Source organism: Taudactylus pleione, unplaced genomic scaffold (assembly GCF_031769625.1).
Source record: "Taudactylus pleione unplaced genomic scaffold, aTauple2 ptg000145l, whole genome shotgun sequence".
NCBI lineage: Eukaryota > Metazoa > Chordata > Amphibia > Anura > Myobatrachidae > Taudactylus > Taudactylus pleione.
In genome coordinates this window covers 4,453,002-4,479,268 of record NW_028284547.1, presented here as the reverse complement: position 1 = coordinate 4,479,268, position 26,267 = coordinate 4,453,002, and the positions used below count along the sequence as shown (strand labels likewise).

At 45.8% G+C, this 26,267-nt stretch overlaps 1 long non-coding RNA gene and 2 pseudogenes across 2 annotated transcripts in view; 2 read left to right on the top strand and 1 right to left on the bottom strand.

The window, feature by feature from the left end:
• LOC148522636 (uncharacterized) overlaps positions 1 to 26,267 on the bottom strand; it is a 764,886-nt pseudogene that overhangs the window by 197,308 nt on the left and 541,311 nt on the right. The window lies entirely within an intron of this gene.
• The window catches only part of LOC148522640 (uncharacterized), an 808,266-nt pseudogene that overhangs the window by 761,825 nt on the left and 20,174 nt on the right, over positions 1 to 26,267 (top strand).
• Positions 1 to 26,267, top strand: part of LOC148522641 (uncharacterized) — a 72,705-nt gene that overhangs the window by 27,009 nt on the left and 19,429 nt on the right. The gene's annotated exons all lie outside the window — the stretch shown is intronic.

Here is a 26,267-nt window from a genome sequence, read left to right as displayed (position 1 = left end):
CAACAGGGCACTTCAAGGTCTACTGCCTGACAGATGTCACTACTGATTTCCTTCCTTCAGGGTTGACTGTCCTGCTCTCTGACCTCATCCTTTACTGTCCTGCTCTCTCACCTCTTCCTTCACTGTCCTGCTCTCTCACCTCATCCTTCACTGTACAGGGGTTCTCACTAAATTTAACATTAACCCCTTTTTTACAGGTACAATACAAGCAGCCTTCACATATCTCACTGATATGTGCAGGCTGCTTGCTAGGGAGAGTTGTGCCGAGAGAAATCACTGCAATCTTGGGTGAGATAACTCACTCGAGCTTGCTTTAAAAAACTCGACCTACATCACCATCGGCAAACTTGTTTAGCCTCAAATTGCCTGTTGGTAAATTTGAGAGATAAAAAGTGATTAAGTGCTCTATTTATTAACAGTATTTTTACTAAAATAATGTGAAAAAGGATGTTTTCACACTCTTTTTACATTATTTTAGTATCACCTACAGTTACTATAGGGCAATTGGAGTAGAATTCGTTAAATTCTACTCCAACCACTAAGTATCACTTATTCTGACCAAAGTTACTAAAAATAAATTGTAAAAAAATATCGGGTAAAGCCCTGTGATAATAATGCCATCTGGAGGTGGCGTTATCCAGGGTCTCCCCCAGTTACCAGGCTCCTACTCTGCTCTAATGGGGAGAATAGAGCCGGGCAGTCGGTCCCAGTAATCAGCTGTGTGGTCTAAACAGACCGCAAGCTGATTACTGTAAAAAAAAGAAAAAAAAATTGTCAAAAACATTTTTTACTTACCTCACTCCAGGGACCGGTGATCGGGCCTCCGGTGATGTCTCCCCTCCGGTCAGCTGGTCTCCCATAGTGCACTGCGGCCCGGTCATCAGGTGATTGGGTCCCAGTGCAGTATGGGAGATCACCTGATCGAAGGCATGGAGGACATCACCAGAGGCCCGGATCATGCAGGTAAGTGCTATTAAGAGAGGGGGGGTTGCGGGGGGGAAGGGGTTGCGAGGATGAAGGGGGGTCCCGGGGGGTCTGTGATCGTGAGGTGCAGGGCTTAGCACCGGGGGGGCGGGGCTTAGCGCCGAGGGGTAGCAGCGGCGTCCGGTCGCGCATGCGTGGGCACTTTGTCACAGTATTTTTTACAAAAATATCATGACTAGTGTGCGGATGGGATTCGCAGGGATAGAGCTTTATCGCAAGATCTATCCCTGCAAGGGATTTGTAGTAAATCCCTGTGATATTGCCTGAATTCGCAAAGCAAATTCAGTCGATATCACACTACAATCTGTATTCAATATGTGGATTGTAGTAAATAGAGCCCTAAATCACCTGAGTTCAGGTGATGTCCAGCGAGATTAATCTCATTGCAAATAAAATGACGTAGGGTCCGCCCCCAAAAGCCTAACCTGCCTTGGACTTTCCAGCCAGTCCTGGCTCCTAAAATCACAAGGAACAAAATCAGTAGGGTTCCACCATAATTTAAGAACCAGCACCAGGCTGCAGGGCCAGTCCTGGTTTTAATTATAGGGGGGAAAAAAATTGCGTAGGGGTCTCCCTATATTTAAAACCAGCACCGGACCCAAAACGGCCGGGGTGTAATGCCACAGCCCGGAGACCCTATTGCCGTGTCTCCACTCCAGGGCCAAAGCATTCTTACCCCAAGCTGGTCAGGCCAAGCCGTGGGATCTCACCCAACTTTGCCTTCAGTAAATTTGCGAGATGAAAAACATGCCTCATCTCATCCGTGATTGTCATCTCGGACCATCTCGAATCTTAGTAAAATTTACCCCTAAGTTGCCTTGAAAACTAGCAACAAGTAACTTGCTACATAAGTACAACATCTGAAATACAATATTGCGGAACTTTGTGACTTTCTGCCACACTCTAATTAAGAGCTGACTAAAACTAAAAGCTAACCACTGCCTGGCAAGAGTTGAATCTGCCTGTTGTCAAAAAAAGGGCTATATAATAAAAACACATAACATTGTTTGTTGCTGGACTGTGTGCTGCTATGGTCATAACCTAACTAAAGATCTTATTTTGGAATTATTATTATTATTACCAGTACTTTATATAGCGCACACATATTCCGCAGCGCTTTACAGAGAATATTTGGCCATTCACATCAGTCCATGCTCCAGGGGAGCTTACACTCTATGTTCCCTATCACATGCGCACACACACATACACACTAGGGTTAATTTGTGTTGGGAGCCAATTAACCTACCAGTATATTTTTGGAGTGTGGGAAGAAACCCACGCAAGCACAGGGAGAATATACAAACTCCGCACAGGAGGGCCCGTGGTGGGAATCGAACCCACGACCTCAGTGCTGTGAGGCAGTAACGCTAACCATTACACCGTCTGTGCTGCCCATCTAATTAAAGTGACTGTATAAATTGCCTGTATAATATAGGATATTAATTATACTAATTGTGCAAATATACAGATATATAGAACATCTAGGTTAAGTTGTATATTCTAATTGTGCATTACCCATGTGATCATATTCTCATGTTATACTGTAAGTGGATTAGATGATTTGCGTTGTTATATTTTATATATTTTATTGAATAGAAATTTAAAGTGTATTTTAAATAAATTTGTCTGAACAATCAGCGCTTCTATTTTTTGTATTTATGTCATTTGCTGGGGATTGGTAACTATTAATTACCCCAATATAGAGGCTGTAGATCAGTGATTCCCAACCTCGGTCCTCAAGGCACACTAACAGTCCTGGTTTTGGTGATATCCAGGCTTGAGCACAAATGGTTAAATCAAAATAACTGAGGTACTAATTAAGTCACCTGTGCTCCAGTATGGCTATCCTCAAAACCTGGACTGTTAGTGTGCCTTGAGGACCGTGGTTGGGAACCCCTGCTGTAGATTGTCAGTGGAAGTAATGACACTAGCTTAGTGCCAGTTTTGTTTTCTTGGTTTTTTTTGTATCTGGGATTCCTGTTCTTCTTTCTAAGATGCTGATAATAATCTTCATATCCTGTCAGCGGTTTTGTCACCTGTCCGTCTTCAAACTTGTCTGAAGTTAATTTCATTTAAAGGAAAACACACACTTGAAAAATATACATTCATTCTTATTATTATTATTACTATCCTTTATTTATATGGCGCCACAAGTGTTCCACAGCGCCTTACATAGAACTAATAAGTGAACAAGAAACAAGTAACTTACAGTACATTACAGTGCAGGACAATGACACGATTTATATACATTGCTGCAATAGCTATTAAAGCCCTCACAATAAGCTGCCGGGAGTTGGCAGTCACGTGTTAGGTGCCCTAATGGGGAGTAAAGAGTAGAAGAAAGTGTAAAGAGAAGCACATGAGGGAAGAGGGCCCTGCTCATGAGAGCTTACATTCTAAGGGGAGGGGCAGACAGACAAGCGTGACACAGAAGGGGAAGATGGGGAGGAGAGAGTATTATGTGGGTTAGGATGAGAGCTGGAAGGCCTTGATGAAGTAGTGGGTCTTGAGAGCCCGTTTGAAGATTTGTAGAAAATGTATACGTGCTTATACATGTTAATCAATAATTCTCTTACCATAGACTCTCACACAGGCTGTCACTGTTTGAACACAAATTAAATGCATCGAGGTGTATAAAATAATCCAACAAAAGAACAAATAATAATTTAACAGGTAAAATATAGGGAATGCAACAGTGCTATATCTCTGATCCCTTATATGCAAGGAGAAATAGAGGAAAATGGCATCTATGGACTAATCCAATAATTGTGTACCACTTGCTGCTCAGAATAACCTGTGCTAGGTACTAGTTATCAAAAGGGGGTGTTTCAGCAGCGCTGCTATACCCAGATTCCTGATAGTTGGGAATCTACTCATGTGCAGGACCTCTTCTGAATGAACCCTGCGTGATCTGATGCAGAGCTGCAGAAGACTATCAGTGACTGACAGTCTGGTGCTGTTTGGGGGTGGGGAAGGGGTGTCGACGGCCTCCGTTTTCCAAAACAGAGGCGTGTTGCGCCATTCGGGGGAATGGAAGAGGCCAGGATCTCCATCGGCAGACAGAGATTTTCTGGCCTCTTTTGGACATTTGCAATGGCTGACCTGTGTGACCCCAATGGTCACTCAGCCGGCCAAGGATCACGCAGATGAGCCGATACTGAGTCTGTGAATGAAGCTCGGATCATTAATTCATGCTGGAGGCATGAAGCTTCCTGCTGCATTAACATAATGGCAAGGACGGAATTGCATAGCTGCGTCCAGTGCTGAGTCACCTCCTAAATAAGTCACTCATCATAGTTGGTATGAAATGGTAGCACCACGGTAGGCTGCATCTCTGTAGAGCTTCAGAGGGCTGCTGCTAACTCCAGGGTGACCGGACCTGTCTGCTGAGTGACTGGGGGAGGGGATCCACTGTACTCTCTCTGTATTGAAGCAAGGAGACACACAGCAACACCCCTTGCCTTAGACGCAACCAGGGTCAGATTAAGGTTTGTAAGGGGCCCGGGCAACTAAGTTATGGGGGCCTCAACAATAAAACGGACATCAACCCTTCCGCACTTGCTGCTTTAACACCAATAAAATTGACACCATGAACACTGTGCCACTTTGCTAAGCAGGGACATAACTAGGGGTGTGAGAGAAGTCCCTGCATCTGGCTAGCAGGGTGGCTTTCTGCAGCCAGAATCTCCACAGCAGTGCTGCCTGGAGCATCCTTAGGATCAGTGCTTTAATAAGTCCTAGAGAAGTGTTGGAACTCACCCCCGTCCCCGATGCTTATTTAATAAAGGGATTGTGCAAGTCACAAAAAAGGGGAGTGGTTTCAAAAAAGGGTGTGGTCTCAAAGAAAGGGGTGTGGTCACACAATAGTATCCCAAATTCACATTATACCGCACATAGGGCCTGATTCAACAGTGCATGCTAGTGCACTGTTGAACGCAGATTTCCAAGGTTTGGGAATCTGCGCATGCGCAGGACCCATTCTGTGAGTATGCAGAATGGGTCCCGCGAAGTTTGTGGACCGGGAGGGGGAGGCGACAGCCTCCGTTTCCCCGTAACGGAGTTGTGTCGGCGCCGTTGGGGGGGAGGGAAGAGACCAGGATCTCTGTGGGCAAGTGACAGAGAAATCCTGGCCTCTTCATCTAAACTGTGGTGGCTGGCTGTGGGACCCTATGTGACACCGCAGCCGGCCGATGGCACAATGCCATTGAACAACGCAGCTCGGTTAATTAATTCACATTGGGCGCGATGCCTACTGCTGCATTACCATATCTGCAAGGATCACAACTGCTAAGCTGCCTGAGTGCATGCATCATATATCTATAGCCTGTGTGCATACATCAAATCTATAGCCTGTGTGCATACATCATATCTATAGCCTGTGTGCATACATCATATATATAGCCTGTGTGCATACATCATATCTATAGCCTGTGTGCAGCTTTGCTATTACGATCCTTACAGAATCAGGCCCATAGTGACCCAGATTCACATTACACAACATAGTAGAGTTCCTTATTCATGTTATGTCACACAGTAGTGCCCCTTATACACAATGCCCAAAATAGTAGTGGCCCTAATACACATATTGTCCACAGTAGTAGTGCCCCTTATACAAAGCCCACAGCAGAAGTAGCCATTACACCTAATGCCCATAGCAGTAGTTCCCCTTATGCAATGCCCACTGTAGTGGTAGTGCCCCTTATGCCATGCCCACAGTGGTAGTACCCCTTTTGCAGTGCCCACAGTGGTAGTGCTCCTTATGCAGAGCCCACAGTTGTGGTGCCCCTTATGCAGTGCCCCCAGTAGTAGTGCCCCTTATGCAGTGCCCCCAGTAGTAGTGCCCCTTATGCAGTGCCCCCTGGAGTGGTGCCCCTTATGAAGTGTCCCTATGTAATGTCCCCATTAGTAGTGCCCTTAGTAGTAATTCCCCCTGTAGTGGTTCCCCCCCAGTAGTAATGCCCCCAGGAGTAATACTCCCTTTAGTAATGCCCCCTGTAGTTGTGCCCCCAATAGTAATGCCCCCTGTCATGATGTCTCTCCAATAGTGCACACTGCGGGAGCAGGAAGCTGGAGCTCAGGAGTGAACTCCAGCCTCCGGCTGCCACTGGGTGGAAGAAGCCGGGGGCCCACTGGTAACTGGGCTGGGTGGGCTGGAGTAGGCAGAACTGGTTCCGTATCCAAATAGCACTGATGGAACACAGTTCCTCCCTGTTCCGGGCCACTTTAACCCCTGCTTAGGAAGCTTCAGACATGCACACTGCTGCCCTTACGGCCCCCTGAGGCTGCTCTGGCTGTTACTGTAATTCCCAGTGCTAGTGGCCCGTCCCCCTACGTATGACATCACACGGAGGGGAGGTGGCCTGCATCGGGTACCGAGACAACTAGCTACTAATCTGATGCTAAGCTATGTATAAATTAGGTAAAAAGTTTCTTTTTCAAATCAATTTGCATTTAAAATGGGGATGGCACTCCAATGTATACTAATACAGACTTTTAATGGAGTATTTGAACAAAAAAGAGATATTTGTTTATGACTCACTGTGCTAAGGGGGAGCGCAAAACCAGCTCTTCCTTCCCCAGCCTGCACCCATGACAGCGCTGCATACACAGCAAGCAGGGTCCTGGCTATGGTGGCTGGCATGTACTCAATTCCCTGGTCAGGTGCACCGATATCCGTGCCGGACCCGGGTAAAGGGTTGCATGGCCTAATCGGGGGAGGCGTGGGCACGCCCCCTTAGAAGAAAAAAAATATTTGCAGCTCCACGAAGTGGCGTTCACACTAGGGAGGGGGCGCTGTGAGCCCCTCAGCCCGGTGCATAGCCAGTGGGGGGAGCGACCACAAGCATAGGAGACTGCTCTGGCTGCTGTTAGACACAGAGAGCTGTCTCCCAGTGCAGCCCGGCACACAGCAGCGTGTGCTGGGATGCTGTCATGTAAGAATGGAGGGGGGGCCAGCGCCAGGGCCCAGGGGGGCCCCTGCAGCAAGCCTGGGTAATTAGTACCCGCTCCCGCCCTCCCTCCTCTGAGCACCCTGCCCCTGGTAAATAACCCTAGGGAACCAGACACAGACCCAGCAGCACACAGCACAGGGGTTTATCTGCACCTGTGGTTTATCAGCGTGGTTTATCAGCACAGGGGTTTATCTGCACCTGTGGTTTATCAGCACAGGGGTTTATCAGCACAGGGGTTTATCAGCACAGGGGTTTATCTGCACCTGTGGTTTATCAGCATAGGGGTTTATAAGCATAGGGGTTTATAAGCATAGGGGTTTATGAGCGTCCATCACCCAGTAACACTCGGCTATATCACTGACTAAGCTGGGGGAATAGTTCTGCCTCCAAGCACTGTATGTGGAAACTTCACATACAGACCTTCAAGTTCCATGGGAACTGGTTCCCAGCAGCAGTTGTAAAGTAATTTATGACCTATCACCGCACAGCAGTGGCAGACAGGATAGACGTTTGTTAAACTATAATAATGTCAGTCGGCAATGCCCCAAATTGGGCAAAATGTAAAGAAAAGAGGTGCAAGATGGAATTGTCCTTGAGTCCTCCCACCCACTCTTATGTGGGATGTTAAAAAGGACAGGCACAGTTTAACAAACCAAACACTTTAGTGTCAAGGACAGACACCTTTGTGGCTGAATTCCTTGGTTTGTTTGGGCCCCCAAAAAACAATTGTTTAGAAGGACTACCTCCAATCATTAAGGAGGATGTTGATGATGAGGGTGTTGGTGGTGGAGATCGCATGTGCTGGTCCAAACTGCTGGTAACTAAGACTGGACTGTTTGTTATTAATGTATAAATTATTATAGTTTGGTTAAATGAATTGTATGAACTCATCTCAAATGACGTAACAGGGAGGAGGTGCCTAGATGGTTAACGTCCCTACTAAACTCCCTATGGTTGATATGTACGCTATACCTTTCAGACTTAACACAACTAAAAACTTATCTAAAAATAAACACACGGACAACGGGAGTTGGATTTAAAATTAAATGTCAAATTTATTTGACATTAGATTATTAATAATTAATATAATATTGAATTTGGGCTATCTAATTAAATAATTAGAAGTTGCCAAATGAAATTGATTGTGAGCTGAAAGTTAGTATGGTGGCAGACAACAAAGAATGGCCACTCCCACAAAACACACACAGACCAAACACATCACCGTTGGTGTTCAACTCTCCAGCAAAAAGCAGGTCCGGATGAGCTGTGTCATTTCCCAGTAGGGACGTTTCTGGCCTATCATTGATCAAGGAGAGCGCACCCATCTAATTTGTATAACTAAAAGCACACTACCGTTCTTTCCGCCAAAGCTAGGCAACTCAAGCCACAACCCGCCATCAAAGAAACTAAACCAACTCCACTATCACCTTAAACAAAGCCTCCACCAACATAAGCAGATCGACCTCTGACAGCTGGTCCCCATCAGACCAACAAATGTTCATCTATGAATCTGAGTACACTCCGAACCACACTCCGCCATCATCTCACTTAAGCGCACAATCACACCATAGGCCGACCGACCAGTCGCACCGCAGACATAGATGCCCTTTTAATACTCGCCACTCCGACAAATGGTCCCCTTCAGACCAACAAATGCACATCATGAATCTGAACCACAACTCCGCCATCATCTCCACTTAAGTGCACAATCAAAAACCATAGGCTGACCAAACAGTCGCACCGTAGAAAGATGCCCCATCATTCACACCACAGCATTCCTCTAAAAACCCAGCAACTTAACACCATGGGCCGAAACAAAATAGCTTAAGGCATGCACAGCGGCCAACTTAGCGGCCCAATAAAAGGAATAACTGTCAATAATCCAGACTGGCCTGTCATCGTAAAATCAGTAAGAAAATAACATAGTTATTCAAGAAAGGTATTGAAAACACAACAGTCGAACCACACCACGCACACCTGCAAACCGCAGACAGGGCAACATAACACAACAATAATGATGTTAGTGACAAACACAAGCATGCCAACCATGCTGGAGGTAAAACCATAACCTACTAGGATCTTTTCTACTTATATGGGGAATATTTGTTGCCTTCGTAAGAAAAAATAAAATTCCCTACAAACCCCTGAAAGCAAGTAGTCCTGATAGTTCTGCAAAGCTAGCCAGCGACCCCGCCCAAACCGGTAAGTGTTAGAGCGACGCATCCTGCATAGAGATGGGAAATCTAGTTCATTTTAATGATTACCATAGGGCATTATGATCTAGTTCACTCAAGAGTAGTTCAAAAATTCTGTTAATTTAGGACAATGCATCACTGGCTCTGATACATTGCTAATAGAAGTGATAGGAAATGGAACAACTCTATTACTCGTACAGTTCAGCATTTCTACTAGATGAGCTCTGTTCAAATGATCAGATATGTTTAATATGTCTGATCTTGTATTATATAAAAAGCAATCACCTATACAGCAAAGAAGTAGTGACATGTTTAGCTCTGCAATGCAAATTATTCCTGAGAAAGACCCAAATTAAGAATAGTGTGACATGTCACTTTTTCATGCTTTGAAAACACAGTGGACCTCATTCAGAGGCGGTCATTAGATGCAAGCGGTCGCTCTGAATGAGTGCGGCCGCTTGCATCTTGTAGTGCCGCCTCTTGGTCGATCGTTAAGCTGTGGGTTACCACCCACAGCTCTAGCGACCGACAAGGGTGATGGTCACGATGGTCAAGACTATCTCAACCATCGGGGCTTGCGACGAGACCCTAAGGTTGGGTCTCAGCACTCGCAAGCCCCAGGGACCTTCCTGCTCTGATCGAGCAGGAAGCTCCCCACTGACATCACTGCTGATGTCAGTGGGGCCGCCCCAAACGGCAAGCATTCCTTCGGGAACGCCTCTGTTTGGCCAGCCACACCCCCTGCCTGCCTCCCAAATGGGGCGAGCTGTCACTCACTATCGACAGCTCGCCCCCTTTGGTGCAAGACCCCTAGCGACGGAGCGCCCGTCGCTAGCCGGGTCTCGCATGCGACCAGGTCTGAATGACCCCCAGTAAATGGGAAGAAAAAACAGTAATAGGTAAAAACCCATACCGTTACCCCATCTTTTTTTTATTGCACACATTAATGTCACTGGATGCACACCTGGGCTAGATTAAAAATGGGTGGTTGGAGGACTTCCGGTGGGCGGGGCATCCAGCATGGCCGCATTTTAGTTTGGCTCCCTGCAGCAGCCACTCAATCTTGAGGCATCTCCTCACAAAATATAGATTTAAGAATTTCTGTGACCTTCATAGTGTTCCCCTTCACCTGAGGATATCTGCATTATCAGGGAGCATTAATTATTTGCCTGGAGTCTAGCCATCAAACTAGGTGGCCTACATGACTGCCAAAAGCCTGTTTGGTGCGAATATACCTTGACCACCAAGAGATTGTCCCTGTGTGGCCTCTATGCCGGGGATGTTACCTACCTCCTGCCCGCTGGATTATTGAGGGCAAAGCATTATTGAAATTATCCAGGACTCGTGGGGGTCTTATAGCGCTGATGGGACCTCGTGGCGTGGATGAGCGCTGAAGAATCTTAGGGTGCCTTACTTGCTCTAATACCTCCCCATTATGAGAGGATTATTAGCTGCTATTGACCCCAGTGGCTGATCCCTGCTGTGGACACCCGCTCCCTGCATTTACTTTAAAAGGTCCAGTCTGTACCTTATAATCCTCCGGACAGAGGTGCCTACTTCCAAGCGGAGGCTGCGGATGCTGAGGGCAACTTACCCGACCTCCATGGCTGATGCTCTGACCGCGGGATCTAGTGAGCGGTTCCCCACCTGCTTCCGCTTGCAGACGCCGCTGCTCTTGACTGCTCCGACACTGCAAGTGTTGCAATACCGGCCATGTGGAGGAAGACACGGATGGCTAGGAGACTGATGCACCTTGATCATCCCGCTGATCTGCTGGGTGCTATTCCGGAGGCTGCTACTGAGACCGGGGATTGGGCACTGCACTCATTGACCGTCACTCAAATGTACCTGTGTGTCTGACTGAGAAGACCTGGTTGCCATGGCTTGTGGAGATGGCCACTATCCATCCTGCTTTCTCTGTCCTAAAGAGGCGTGCAGCAGTGTTCTGATTCTCCCCCCCCACTCCCAGGTACTAACACATCACAACTGCAGTGTCTTCTGCTTCCCATCTCTGAACACATATGAGATCCTGCTGAACTACCCTAGCCTGCAAGTCTGGTGTCAAAGGTCTCTGCCTTGCCCCTGCATTTGTTTCCCAACATTTTTCCCTATATAGGTCTGTCACCCTTTTCTGACGACGGACATTACCTTACATAAATTGGGATCATTCCCTATCACTGTCAAGTGATACATATAATCCACGCAGGCTCTCATCTGTAACTCTCCTTTCTCTGATTGATGCTGCATTCCCTCTATCTGAGGATACCTATAGTCACCTACAGACCCAGAGGGGCCATTCAGAAAACATCTACAGCAATCTGAGATGATCCCTTAAGCTGCATACACACACAACGATATTGTTACCAACGATTTTATGAATGATTTTATGAACGATTTTCTGTCAGATTATTTAAAGATTTTTTAAAGTGTAATGAACGATTTTTTGAACTACAAATGATTTTTGTATATTCCCTTAATGAAAATCGTTGAGTTGACAAGTCTGACTGAACTACAAACTACAAATTACAAACATGAACACGCATGAACGATAATTGTTCATTGTTTGACTCAGAAAGTGAACAATTTTTTCAAACGATTATCGTTTAACGATAATTGTTCAAAAAATTGTTGAGTGTGTGTGCAGCTTTAGTGCTAACTAAAAAGAACCCTTTGTGCTCTGAACTTTCAAGCTCTCTCTGGAAAGTGTTAACTCTCCACCATTATCCTGTGAAGGGACTTCATCAGTGTCCAGAGTCAGGCTTGTGTGCTTTTGTATCCTTAATCTTCTACAACACAGTATTTGTTTATTATTCCTTTTGATAGTGAATTACACTAATAATATTTTCATTCTTTTATTTGTCTATATGAATATTGGTTAGTTATATATTCCTGAATATATATATATATATATATATATATATATATATATATATATATATATATACATATTCTGATTGTCACTAAAATATATATATATATATGGAAGATAGTGCTTTCAAAGTAACAGTGACCCATATATATTGAGTTTTATAGATTCAACAATTATACCTTGTTGAGCTATTGCTATCGGCTATCATTTTTCCTGTAGACCTCTACCACCACCTAGTGGCGATCTGTTATATCATATCTTTTTCATGTGGTTTCAAGTTATGTAGAATTTGTGTACAACCCTTTGTCACTGATTTATTAAATTACGTGAGGTAATGCAATATAAAAACTTGTTTTTTCCTTAATCTAATTGTGTTTAATTCCCTTTTGGGTTTGTCAATATCCTCACTAACTGAACAAAATGCTCTTAATCTAATATACCCTTTAGATAACTTTCTAAAATACCAGAAGCAGGGGGGGAAAAAAAACACCCCATAACAAAACACGAGCTGGTCAAGCGAGAATTTTTTGATAAATTGAATACGTCTATTGCTTCCCCCTCAACAACAATGGGATGGAATAAACCAGCTACTTCTAAAACTGTCCCTACCACTCCATCCAATAGCTCAGAAGATTGCAATAGCCACCCTGTCCCCCTACTTTAGCAGTTATTCCAGTGGAGTATTTTCCATTGGCAGACATGGCTGGGGAAATGACTAAAATAATGATGCCTCTCATTGAAAAAAGACTAGATGATATGAATGCAAAATTAGATGCAACTTTGGCCAAATTAGATTCTCACACAACACGTATTGGAGCACTGGACCAACGCACCAGCGATGTGGAGGATAGGGTGCAGGAAATACAACAACATAGTTCCTCTAATGACACTACTATACAAGAATTACATGATAAGATCGATGATCTGGAGAACCGTCATAAACGGAATAATCTCTGTTTCATCGGTATCCCACGAATTCTTAAACAAATATCTTCCAATAGCATTGGGTCTCACAGGTGACTTCTTCACACCACAAATTGAAAGGGTCCATAGATTAGGCCCAGATGGACGCCCCATACAAGGTAAACCAAGATCAGTAATCGCAAAGTTCCTAGATTATAGAGCAAAAGAAAAAATTCTGTATCATTATAGGAGGATACAATCTCTTACTGTTAAAGACCAAAATATCCTTATTGTCCAGGATTTTTCAGCTGCTGTATCTCAGAAACGTAAATTGTTCTCTGAGGTATGCAGTTACTTACACTCCCGTAACCGCCGGTTTGCCTTGCTATACCCGGCCAAACTTAGGGTCAACGAAAATGGGCAATCGCTCATATTTACAGACCCAATCCTAGCTTAGCAAAGGCTGATGGTTAATAGATCTCCTAACCATTCTCCCTCATGGGATTAATACAATCAACTCACAATACTAAGACTCAAATAAGGAGACCTGGAGAATGATTACAGAGCTACTTGTATTATCCTTGATAAAAGAAATAAATAAAACAAAAAATAATAACTGGAAAGAGAAAAACGGTCTACAAGTTTATCCTTCTAAATAAATTGTCAAACCCCTCAACTTAATTTCAAATGTCCTATTCAAAGAGGGAAACATGTTTCTTTTTATACTATAACATTGCATGCTATAATATTTTGCAGGCATCGTTTGTTCTCAATGATGCTTGCTACACTTTGTATAGGAAATAGGAAAATTCGAAAACTGATTATGAAACGTTGTGTGATTTTGTATGTATTTTTGTTTTTTGTTGCTCTCTCTCTCCTTCTTCCCCTCTGGTTACGGGAAAATATTGGCATCTACAGACGATCTTGAGAGAATTAGAGCTGTCTCTGCTAGCTGGGACAGAGCACAGCTACATCATTCGCTGACAAAAACTGCTTTTGAACCTCCTGCAGCTGGCATTGGTTAAATATGGCTAACTCTTTGGTACATAATTCACCAACTACCAAAATAAAACTAATATCATGGAATGTGGGAGGTAGCTGGATGACTATGCTAAGCGACACGAGTGGGCGACACAAACACGTGGCCCATCTAGGAGTGACACTGCAGTGGCAGACAGGATGGCAGTTTGAAAAACTAGGCCCCAAATTATACATAATGCAAAGAAAAAAAAGAGGTGCAAGATGGAATTGTCCTTGGGCCCTCCCACCCACCCTTATGTTGTATAAACAGGACATGCACACTTTAACAAACCAAACATTTCAGCGCCAGGGTCTGCCACACGACTGTGGCTGAAATGATTGGTTCGTTTGGGCCCCCACAAAACAAGCTGGCAATTAATGTGTCCCTGCACAAACTGGCTCTACGGAGGCAAGATGTCGTCCTCATCCTCCTCATCCACCGATTCCTCACCCTCTTCAGTGTTGTGTACATCCTCATCCTCACAGAGTATTAATTTGTCCCCGCTGGAATCCACAACCACAGGTCCCTCTGTTCGTTCTGGAGGCTGGTCTCCCTGGAAGAGTTGATAATTCATTTTATGAACATCATCTTCTCCACATTTTGTGGAAGCAACCTCCTACGCCTTTTGCTTACAAGGTTCCCAGCTGCACTAAACACTCTTTCGGAGTACACACTGGAGGGGGGGCAACTCAGGTAAAATAGAGCCAGTTTGTACAGGGACCTCCAAATTGCTTCTTTTTCCTGCCAGTACAGGTACGGACTGTCTGACATGCCTACTTGGATGCTGTCACCGATGTAATCCTTTAACAGACAGACGCACGCTTGTCGCTGCTGCTTTGAGGATGCAAGTGTGGCTACAGCCAACACAATTCACAAAGACAGAAAAAAGAAGAAGAATATTTTTATTGTTTGTGTAGCACACTTTGAGGGTGTCACCACCCTTTAACAGACAGACGCACGCTTGTCGCTGCTGCTTTGAGGATGCAAGTGCGGCTACAGCCCACACAATTCACAAAGACAGAAAAAAGAAGAAGAATATTTTTATTGTTTGTGTAGCACACTTTGAGGGTGTCACCACCCTTTAACAGACAGACGCACGCTTGTCGCTGCTGCTTTGAGGATGCAAGTGCGGCTACATCGCACACAAGTCAAAAACACATTAAAAAAATAGTTTTTTATTTTTTGGAGCACTTTGAGAGTTACACCACCCTTTAACAGACAGACGCACGCTTGTCGCTGCTGCTTTGAGGATGCAAGTGCGGCTACAGCCCACACAATTCACAAAGACAGAAAAAAGAAGAAGAATATTTTTATTGTTTGTGTAGCACACTTTGAGGGTGTCACCACCCTTTAACAGACAGACGCACGCTTGTCGCTGCTGCTTTGAGGATGCAAGTGTGGCTACAGCCCACACAATTCACAAAGACAGAAAAAAAAGAACAATATTTTTATTGCTTGTGTAGCACACTTTGAGGGTGTCACCACCCTTTAACAGACAGACGCATGCTTGTCACTGCTGCTTTGAGGATGCAAGTGCGGCTACATCGCACACAAGTCAAAAACACATTAAAAAAATAGTTTTTTATTTTTTGGAGCACTTTGAGAGTTACACCACCCTTTAACAGACAGACGCACGCTTGTCGCTGCTGCTTTGAGGATGCAAGTGCGGCTACAGCCCACACAATTCACAAAGACAGAAAAAAGAAGAAGAATATTTTTATTGTTTGTGTAGCACACTTTGAGGGTGTCACCACCCTTTAACAGACAGACGCACGCTTGTCGCTGCTGCTTTGAGGATGCAAGTGCAGCTACAGCCCACACAATTCACAAAGACAGAAAAAAAGAAGAATATTTTTATTGTTTGTGTAGCACACTTTGAGGGTGTCACCACCCTTTAACAGACAGACGCATGCTTGTCGCTGCTGCTTTGAGGATGCAAGTGCGGCTACAGCCCACACAATTCACAAAGACAGAAAAAAAAAAAACAATATTTTTATTGTTTGTGTAGCACACTTTGAGGGTGTCACCACCCTTTAACAGACAGACGCACGCTTGTCACTGCTGCTTTGAGGATGCAAGTGCGGCTACAGCCCACACAATTCACAAAGAAAGAAAAAAAAAGAACAATATTTTTATTGTTTGTGTAGCACACTTTGAGGGTGTCACCACCCTTTAACAGACAGACGCACGCATGTCGCTGCTGCTTTGAGGATGCAAGTGCGGCTACAGCCCACACAATTCACAAAGACAGAAAAAAAAAGAACAATATTTTTATTGTTTGTGTAGCACACTTTGAGGGTGTCACCACCCTTTAACAGACAGACGCACGCTTGTCGCTGCTGCTTTGAGGAAGCAAGTGCAGCTACAGCCCACACAATTCACAAAGACAGAAAAAAAAAGAAGAATATTTGTATTGTTTGTGTAGCACACTTTGAGGGTGTCACCACCCTTTAACAGACAGACGCACGCTTGTCGCTGCTGCTTTGTGGATGCAGGTGGAATCTAGATGGGATTTGGAACCGGGGACACACTACCTCCATCAATTGTCTAAATCCCACTGCACTAATGGCGGATACCGGACGCAGTCTAACACCAACATAGCAGTCAAGGCCTCAGTTATACGTTTTGCTTCAGGATGACTGCTGTTGCACTTCATCCTCATCGCTAGGGACTGTTGGAGGGTCAATTGTTTAGTAAAAGTAGTGATGTTCCTACTTCCTCTCTGGGATGATGAACAACTCCCAGCAGCAACAACAGCACTAGGAGGAAGTGGTTCTTGATCTTTCCCTATTTTATATTTATCGGAGAAAGTTTGGTCCTCCATCTATGTTATATTGATATATACGTGCGGCTAAAGCGCACACAAACACAGAAAATATTTTTTTATTTTTGCTGGAGAGTACTGCACTTTGTGGGTTACACCACCCTTTAAGAAATGAGCCAGCCGACTCTTTACTTATGGGACACAGGCGCACGCTTGGCGCTGCTCCTTTGTTGATGCACGTGCAGCCTTTGGACAGGAGTGTACTTTGGGGATTACAGCACCCTTTAATGGTCAAGCCAGCCGGCCCTTTACTTATGACACAGGCGCACGCTTGGCACTACTTTGTTGATGCACATGCGGCTACTGCGCACACAATTCACAAACACAGAAAATATTTTTTTTTTGGTTTGGACTGGAGTGTACTTTGGGGGTTAAAACACCCTTTAACGGTCAAGCCAGCCGGCCCTTTACTTATGACACAGGCGCACGCTTGGCACTACTTTGTTGATGCACGTGCGGCTACTGCGCACACAATTCACAAACAGAAAATAATTTTTTTGGTTTGGTTTGGACTGGAGTGTACTTTGGGGGTTACAGCACCCTTTAACGGTCAAGCCAGCCGGCCCCTTACTTATGACACAGGCGCACGCTTGGCACTACTTTGTTGATGCAATGTACGGCTACTGCGCACACAATTCACAAACACAGAAAATATTTTTTTTTTGGTTTGGAGTGTTCTTTGGAGGTTACAGCACCCTTTAATGTTCAAGCCAGCCGGCCCTTTACTTATGACACAGGCGCACGCTTGGCACTACTTTGTTGATGCACGTGCGGCTACTGCGCACACAATTCACAAACACAGAAAATAAATTTTTTTTTGGTTTGGACTGGAGTGTACTTTGGGGGTTACAGCACCCTTTAATGGTCAAGCCAGCCGGCCCTTTACTTATGACACAGGCGCACGCTTGGCACTACTTTGTTGATGCACGTGCGGCTACTGCGCACACAATTCACAAACACAGAAAATCATTTTTTTTTTGGTTTGGACTGGAGTGTACTTTGGGGGTTACAGCACCCTTTAACGGTCAAGCCAGCCGGCCCTTTACTTATGACACAGGCGCACGCTTGGCACTACTTTGTTGATGCACGTGCGGCTACTGCGCACACAATTCACAAACACAGAAAATATATATTTTTTTGGTTTGGACTGGAGTGTACTTTGGGGGTTACAGCATCCTTTAACGGTCAAGCCAGCCGGCCCTTTACTTATGACACAGGCGCACGCTTGGCACTACTTTGTTGATGCACGTGCGGCTACTGCGCACACAATTCACAAACACAGAAAATATATATTTTTTTGGTTTGGACTGGAGTGTACTTTGGGGGTTACAGCACCCTTTAATGGTCAAGCCAGCCGGCCCTTTACTTATGACACTGGCGCACGCTTGGCACTACTTTGTTGATGCACGTGCGGCTACTGCGCACACAATTCACAAACATAGAAAACAATTTTTTTTTTGGTTTGGACTGGAGTGTACTTTGGGAGTTAAAGCACCCTTTAACGGTCAAGCCAGCCGGCCCTTTACTTATGACACAGGCGCACGCTTGGCACTACTTTGTTGATGCACATGCGGCTACTGCGCACACAATTCACAAACACAGAAAATATATATTTTTTTGGTTTGGACTGGAGTGTACTTTGGGGGTTACAGCACCCTTTAACGGTCAAGCCAGCCGGCAATTTACTTATGACACAGGCGCATGCTTGGCACTACTTTGTTGATGCACGTGCGGCTACTGCGCACACAATTCACAAACACAGAAAATATATTTTTTTTTGGTTTGGACTGGAGTGTACTTTGGGGGTTACAGCACCCTTTAATGGTCAAGCCAGCCGGCCCTTTACTTATGACACAGGCGCACGCTTGGCACTACTTTGTTGATGCACGTGCGGCTACTGCGCACACAATTCACAAACACAGAAAATATATTTTTTTTTGGTTTGGACTGGAGTGTACTTTGGGGGTTACAGCATCCTTTAACGGTCAAGCCAGCCGGCCCTTTACTTATGACACAGGCGCACGCTTGGCACTACTTTGTTGATGCACGTGCGGCTACTGCGCACACAATTCACAAACATAGAAAACAATTTTTTTTTTTGTTTGGACTGGAGTGTACTTTGGGAGTTACAGCACCCTTTAACGGTCAAGCCAGCCGGCCCTTTACTTATTACACAGGCGCACGCTTGGCACTACTTTGTTGATGCACGTGCGCTACTGGGCACACAATTCACAAACACAGAAATTAATTTTTTTTTTGGTTTGGACTGGAGTGTACTTTGGGGGTTACAGCACCCTTTAACGGTCAAGCCAGCCGGCAATTTACTTATGACACAGGCGCACGCTTGGCACTACTTTGTTGATGCACATGCGGCTACTGCGCACACAATTCACAAACACAGAAAATATATATTTTTTTGGTTTGGACTGGAGTGTACTTTGGGAGTTACAGCACCCTTTAACGGTCAAGCCAGCCGGCCCTTTACTTATGACACAGGCGCACGCTTGGCACTACTTTGTTGATGCAATGTACGGCTACTGCGCACACAATTCACAAACACAGAAAATATTTTTGTTTTGGTTTGGACTGGAGTGTACTTTGGGGGTTACAGCACCCTTTAACGGTCAAGCCAGCCGGCCCTTTACTTATGACACAGGCGCACGCTTGGCACTACTTTGTTGATGCACGTGCGGCTACTGCGCACACAATTCACAAACACAGAAAATAATTTTTTTTTTGGTTTGGACTGGAGTGTACTTTGGGGGTTACAGCACCCTTTAATGGACAAGCCAGCTGGCCCTTTACTAATGGGACACAGGCGCATGCTTTGCGCTTCTCCTTTGTTGATGCACGTGCAGCCACAGTGCAAACAATTCACAAACACAGAAAATTATTTTTTATTTTGTTTGGAGTGCACTTTGGGGGTTACAGCACCCTTTAATGGTCAAGCCAGCCGGCCCTTTATTTATGACACAGACGCACGCTTGGCGCTACTTTGTTGATGCACATGCGGCTACTGCGCATACAATTCATAAACACAGAAAAAATATTTATTTTTTTGCACTTGGGGGGAGCACCCCTGATGGACAGAGCACCCCCTGGACAACACTACAGCACCCCTTTAGGACTGGGACACTGCACAGGACTTTGGAGTGGACACAGCCCCTATGGACAACTGACTGCACAACACAGTCCAGCCAGCCCCTATGGACTTTGAAGTAGTGGACACAGCCCCTATTAACAACAGCAGCACAGCACAACTGTTACTTTCTGGGTTATTTGTGGACCCGGGGTGGTAGAAGGAGCGATCACAGAAGCAGATTTGTAAATAAAACTAGGATTTTTAATAAGTGCTCGAGTGGACATATAATGTGGCAGTAAATAAAAGTCCAGGAAATTATAAATGTGCACAAGAGTTCTGTGGTGGGAGCAAAAGGGTTAATGTCCAGGTAGAAACAATTAGAGCAGTCCAGGTGTGCAGGTAGTGAAACTGAAAATAAACAAGCCAGGTTTGCAGATAGTGAAACTGAAAATAAACAAGCCAGGTTTGCAGATAGTGAACTGAAGTGCAGGATGTCAGCAGGCTCAGGCACTCAGGTATGGGCAAGGGTGATGGAGGTAGCGGGGTAGTCCAGTGGGAACTAGGAGCTGACAGGCAGACTGGCAGACAGCGGATTCACAGGAACAGGAAAGCACAGAGAACTCCCTCTCAGCTAGGCTGAGATACACATTGCACTGGCAAAGAAGGAAGGCACTGACCCTTCCTAAATACCCCATGCCGTGCTGTTACTGGCCGGAGGGAACATGTGACTCACCAGGATTGACCAGCCGCATCACATGGCCAGAAGGCAAGATGGCAGCGCCCATGCCAAACGGAATGGAGACGCCACCAGGCCTTACCAGCGCAGAGTGACAACAGGCCCGCACAACAATGCGTGCAGCCAAAGCCCCCCGCCAGACACCAGCTCCGCCACCAGACAGCCCGCGCCACAATGACCTCACAGGTAACACTCGCCTAGCGCCATGCTGAAATACCCTGGCCGTGACAGTACCCCCCCCTTTTGGGGTGGCCTCAGGACTCTCACCAGGCTTCTCCGGATGTGCAGAATGGAATCTCCTGATGAGCGTGGGAGCGTGGACATCACGAGCATCGGTTCAGCAACGTTCCTCTGGACCGTAACCTTTCCAGTCCAGCAAATACTGTAGATGACCTCTGCATAGACGAGAGTCCAAGATCTGGGCGACCTCAAACTCAACTCCTCTCTCCGTCTGGACTCGAGGAGAAGCAGGTAGAGCACTATGGAATTTATTCAGGACCAGGGGCTTCAATAAGGAAATATGGAAGGAATTAGGGATTTTTAGGTATGGGGGTAACTGTAGACGATAGGCCACTGGATTAATGACTTCTGTTATGGAGAAGGGACCGATGAAGCGTGGTGCAAATTTCATAGAAGGAACCCTCAGATGAAGATTCCGGGTGGATAACCAGACCTGGCTTCCAACTTGCATGCGTGGAACTATTCTACGCTTCTTATCGGCCTGGGTCTTATAGCGAGAGGATGCCTTCAACAAATCAGACCGTACTTGAGTCCAGATGGCAGCAAAATTCCGCACCGTGTCCTCCACGGCCGGAACATCGAAAACAGGCAGGCTTCGGAATTCGGGAACACGAGAATGAAGGCCATATACAACCTGAAATGGCGTTTGGTTAGTTGACGAGTGGTAGGAAGCATTATGTGCAAACTCAGCCCACGGCAGCAAGGCAGCCCAATTGTCCTGGGAAGATGACATAAAAATTCTTAAGAAAGTCTCTAGATCTTGATTAACTCTCTCGGTGGAGCCGTTGCTTTGTGGATGGTAGGCCGTGGAAAAGTTTAACTTCACTTGAAGAACAGAACACAAAGCCCTCCAGAATTTTGCAGTAAACTGCACACCACGGTCAGAGACAATTTCAGCAGGAAGGCCGTGTAGACGAAATATGTGTTGGACAAACAACTGTGCCAGGTCAGGGGCAGAAGGTAACTTCTTCAACGGTATATAGTGGACCATCTTAGAAAATCGGTCTATTACAACCCAGATAGTGTTGAAACCTTGAGAGACTGGCAGGTCTGTGACAAAATCCATGGAGAGATGCGTCCATGGACGTGATGGAGTAGGTAATGGAAGCAATTCCCCAGCTGGAGCTTGTCGTGATGATTTATGCTGGGCACAGGAGGAGCAGGAAGAGATAAACTCCATTATGTCTGCCTTCATAGAAGGCCACCAATAGTGTCTTTTCAGGAACTCCAAGGTCTTCCGAGTGCCTGAGTGCCCTGCGAAGCGAGAGGAATGTGCCCAAGTGAGAAGCTGCTTCCTTAATTCCGGGGCCACAAATGATTTTCCCGTAGGAGGCTGAAGTTGTAATGCGGCGAAAACTCTTGATTCCAAGACAGGGGTATTGCTTTGATTTTCAGATTGATCATCACAGAGGAGAGATCTCGATAGGGCATCAGCCTTCTGATTAAGTGCTCCAGACCGAAAGGTCAGGGTGAACTGAAACCTGGCAAAGAATATTGCCCAGCGGGCCAAACGAGGACTCACACATTGGAGGTTTTTGAGAAATAGGAGATTTCTATGGTCCGTAAATACAGTAAATGGAAACTTGGCGCCTTCTAGCAAATATCTCCATTCTTTCAACGCCAACTTTACAGCTAGTAGTTCTTGCTCACCTATGGCGTAGTTCCTTTCGGCAGGAGAGAATTTTTTAGAAAAGAACCCACACGGATGGACTCGGTTGTCCTCATAACGTTGAGACAAGACTGCTCCCACAGCTTCAGATGATGCATCTACTTCCAACAAAAAAGGCCTGTCCAGATCTGGTTGTCGAAGGACTGGTGCTGAGATGAAGGCCTGTTTTAGAAGATGAAAGGCAGACTCTGCCTCAGGTGACCATTGGGCAGGATTAGCACCTTTGCGGGTCAAGGCTGTAATGGGAGCCAGCAGTGTAGAAAATCCCTTAATGAAGCGTCTATAATAATTGGCGAAGCCCAACAATCTCTGGATGGCCTTCAGTGTCTGAGGTCGGGTCCAATCCAGAATTGCTTGTACCTTCTTGGGGTCCATTTCTAAACTGGAGCCAGATATTACATAGCCGAGAAAAGGTACACTGGGCACTCCAAAGACGCACTTCTCCAGTTTGCAGTAAAGGTGGTTTTCTCTCAAATGGGTCAGGACCTCCTTTACATGTTCTTGATGTTTAGCCACAGAGGGTGAAAAAATCAGTATGTCATCCAGATAGACAACAACCGAAACATATAACAGATCCCGGAAAATCTCATTAACGAAACTTTGAAAGACAGCAGGGGCGTTACATAATCCAAAAGGCATTACTAAATACTCGAAATGTCCATCTCTGGTATTAAAAGCGGTCTTCCATTCATCGCCAGCTCGGATACGAATGAGGTTGTAAGCCCCGCTTAGATCTAATTTAGAAAAAATGACAGAGCCCTTGACCCTATCAAACAACTCAGTAATCAGGGGAAGAGGGTATCGATTTTTTACAGTAATGTCATTAAGGCCTTGATAATCGATACATGGTCTTAGACCACCGTCCTTCTTGCCAACGAAGAAAAACCCAGCTCCGGCAGGTGAAGTAGAGGGGCGGATGAGCCCCTTTGCCAGGTTGTCCCGGATGTACTCGGTCATGGCTTGAGTCTCAGGCAAGGACAGCGGATAGGTACGACCACGAGGTGGCATCTTATCAGGTATCAATTCAATTGGACAGTCCCACTCCCTATGAGGGGGTAAGATATTTGCTTGTTGTTCAGAAAAAACATCGGAAAACATCTGATATTCCTTGGGAATGGCAGAAGAAACTAATGAAACTGTCTTTCTCACAGGTCGAATTTTTGGAAGACAGGATTTCTGACAGTCCATACCCCATGACAGAATCTGCATAGAACTCCAATCAATCCTGGGATTATGTTTACGTAACCAGGGTAGACCAAGAACAATTTCTTGAGAGGCCTCTGATATCACCAGGAATTTTAAGGACTCAGAATGAAGTGCCCCAATTCGGACCAATACAGGTTGAGTCTCTTTGGTGACTATCCCGTTAGTCAGAGGGCGTCCATCTATCGAGGTCAGAGAGATAGCATGGTTGAGAGTCAAACAAGGTATCTGAAATTTATCAATGAAACTAGACGTTATGAAATTTCCGGCTGCTCCTGAGTCGATTAGAGCAGTAGCAAAGACAGGTTTGGGTTTAAGATCCAAGGCTAGGGTAATCATGAAATCTTTAATTTTTGGAGACGGGTTCATAACTCCTAACTTGATGTCTCCAGGGTCAGTTAGGATTTGGCATTTCCCGGTTTACGGGGACAGGAGAACAGCAGGTGACCAGACTCTCCGCAGTACAGACAGAGGTTCTTTTGCATTCTTCTCTGTCGTTCTTCTTTGGAGAGGTGTGTATGATTCACCTGCATAGGCTCCTCTTCAGTGGGAGAAGGAATGGGACGGGTAGAAATGGAGGGGGTAAATGACCTTTGCCGGTCAGTTCTGTTTTTTTCAGCCTGACGTTCCCTGAAGCGTAGGTCAACTTTGATACACAATGAAATCATGTCGTTCAGATTAGTAGGAAGCTCTCGAGTGACTAGATCATCCTTTAGTCGGTCTGACAACCCATGCCAGAAGGCTGAAGTGAGGGCTTCCTCATTCCATTTGAGCTCTGATGCTAAAATTTGAAATTGCACGGCATATTGACTGACAGGACGGACCCCTTGCCTCAGTGTCATGATGTTTGATGATGCTGATACAGTACGCCCAGGTTCATCGAAAATCCTCCTGAAGGATGACACAAAGCCTGCGTAATTATCTAGCAGTGGATCTGAGCACTCCCAGAGTGGGGAAGCCCATTCCAAGGCCTGGCCGGATAACAGAGAGACTATATAAGCCACTTTAGTTCTTGCAGTTGGAAAGTTGTCAGGCTGCAGGGTAAAATGTATGTCACACAGATTAAGGAATCCTCGGCAGAGTTTAGGATTGCCGTCAAATTTATTTGGTAAAGGAAGATGTAAGCGGGGAGATGATCTGCCTCCTGTATTCCCAGACGCTGATGCGGATGTAGTTGCTAGTATTTCAGGGGTAGAAAAGGAAGTTTGCAAACTATCCTGTCGCTTGGACATCTCTTGCAGAAATTTAGCCATCTGATGCTGCATGTTTTCCAGATTTTCTAATCGACCAGAAATGCACCTGAACAAATCCTCTCCTGACTCCTGATCCGTGGCCGGCTCCATGTGGCCAGTGCAAACTGTTACGTTCTGGGTTATTTGTGGACCCGGGGTGGTAGCAGGAGCGATCACAGAAGCAGATTTGTAAATAAAACTAGGATTTTTAATAAGTGCTCGAGTGGACATATAATGTGGCAGTAAATAAAAGTCCAGGAAAATATAAATGTGCACAAGAGTTCTGTGGTGGGAGCAAAAGGGTTAATGTCCAGGTAGAAACAATTAGAGCAGTCCAGGTGTGCAGGTAGTGAAACTGAAAATAAACAAGCCAGGTTTGCAGATAGTGAACTGAAGTGCATGATGTCAGCAGGCTCAGGCACTCAGGTATGGGCAAAGGTGATGGAGGTAGCGGGGTAGTCCAGTGGGAACTAGGAGCTGACAGGCAGACTGGCAGACAGCGGATTCACAGGAACAGGAAAGCACAGAGAACTCCCTCTCAGCTAGGCTGAGATACACGTTGCACTGGCAAAGAAGGAAGGCACTGACCCTTCCTAAATACCCCATGCCATGCTGTTACTGGCCGGAGGGAACATGTGACTCACCAGGATTGGCCAGCCGCATCACATGGCCAGAAGGCAAGATGGCTGCACCCATGCCAAACGGAATGGAGACGCCGCCAGGCCTTACCAGCGCAGAGTGACAACAGGCCTGCACAACAACGCGTGCAGCCAAAGCCCCCCGCCAGACACCAGCTCCGCCACCAGACAGCCCGCGCCACAATGACCTCACAGGTAACACTCGCCTAGCGCCATGCTGAAATACCCTGGCCGTGACAACAACACAGCCAGCCCCTATGGACTTTGAAGTAGTGGACAACAGCAGCACAGCGCAGCACAGCACAGCACAACACTACTCTGCACTACACTACACTACACTACACAGCCACCCTCCCTCTTCACTGTCCACAGCCGAGTGAGAAAATGGCGCCGACGCGGGTACCTTATATAGGATCCAAAACCCGCGAGACTCGGAAGGCGGGAAGATGACGTTTTGCCTCGATTTCAGAATCCGAGTCAGGTGGGAAAAGTCGAGCCTGACTCGGATCGGACTCGGATCGGGGGGGCTCGGGGGGGTTCGGATTTCAGAAATCCGAACCCGCTCACCCCTATAATAAACCATTTAAAAAAACTTCGTTCAGATATAGTTTTCCTCCTGGAGACACATTGGGTAGAAGGGAAACTCTCCACATTACGAGCGCCTTGGATAGGAGATTGTGTCACTGCCAACTATTGTAGAAAAACGAGAGGAGTATCTAT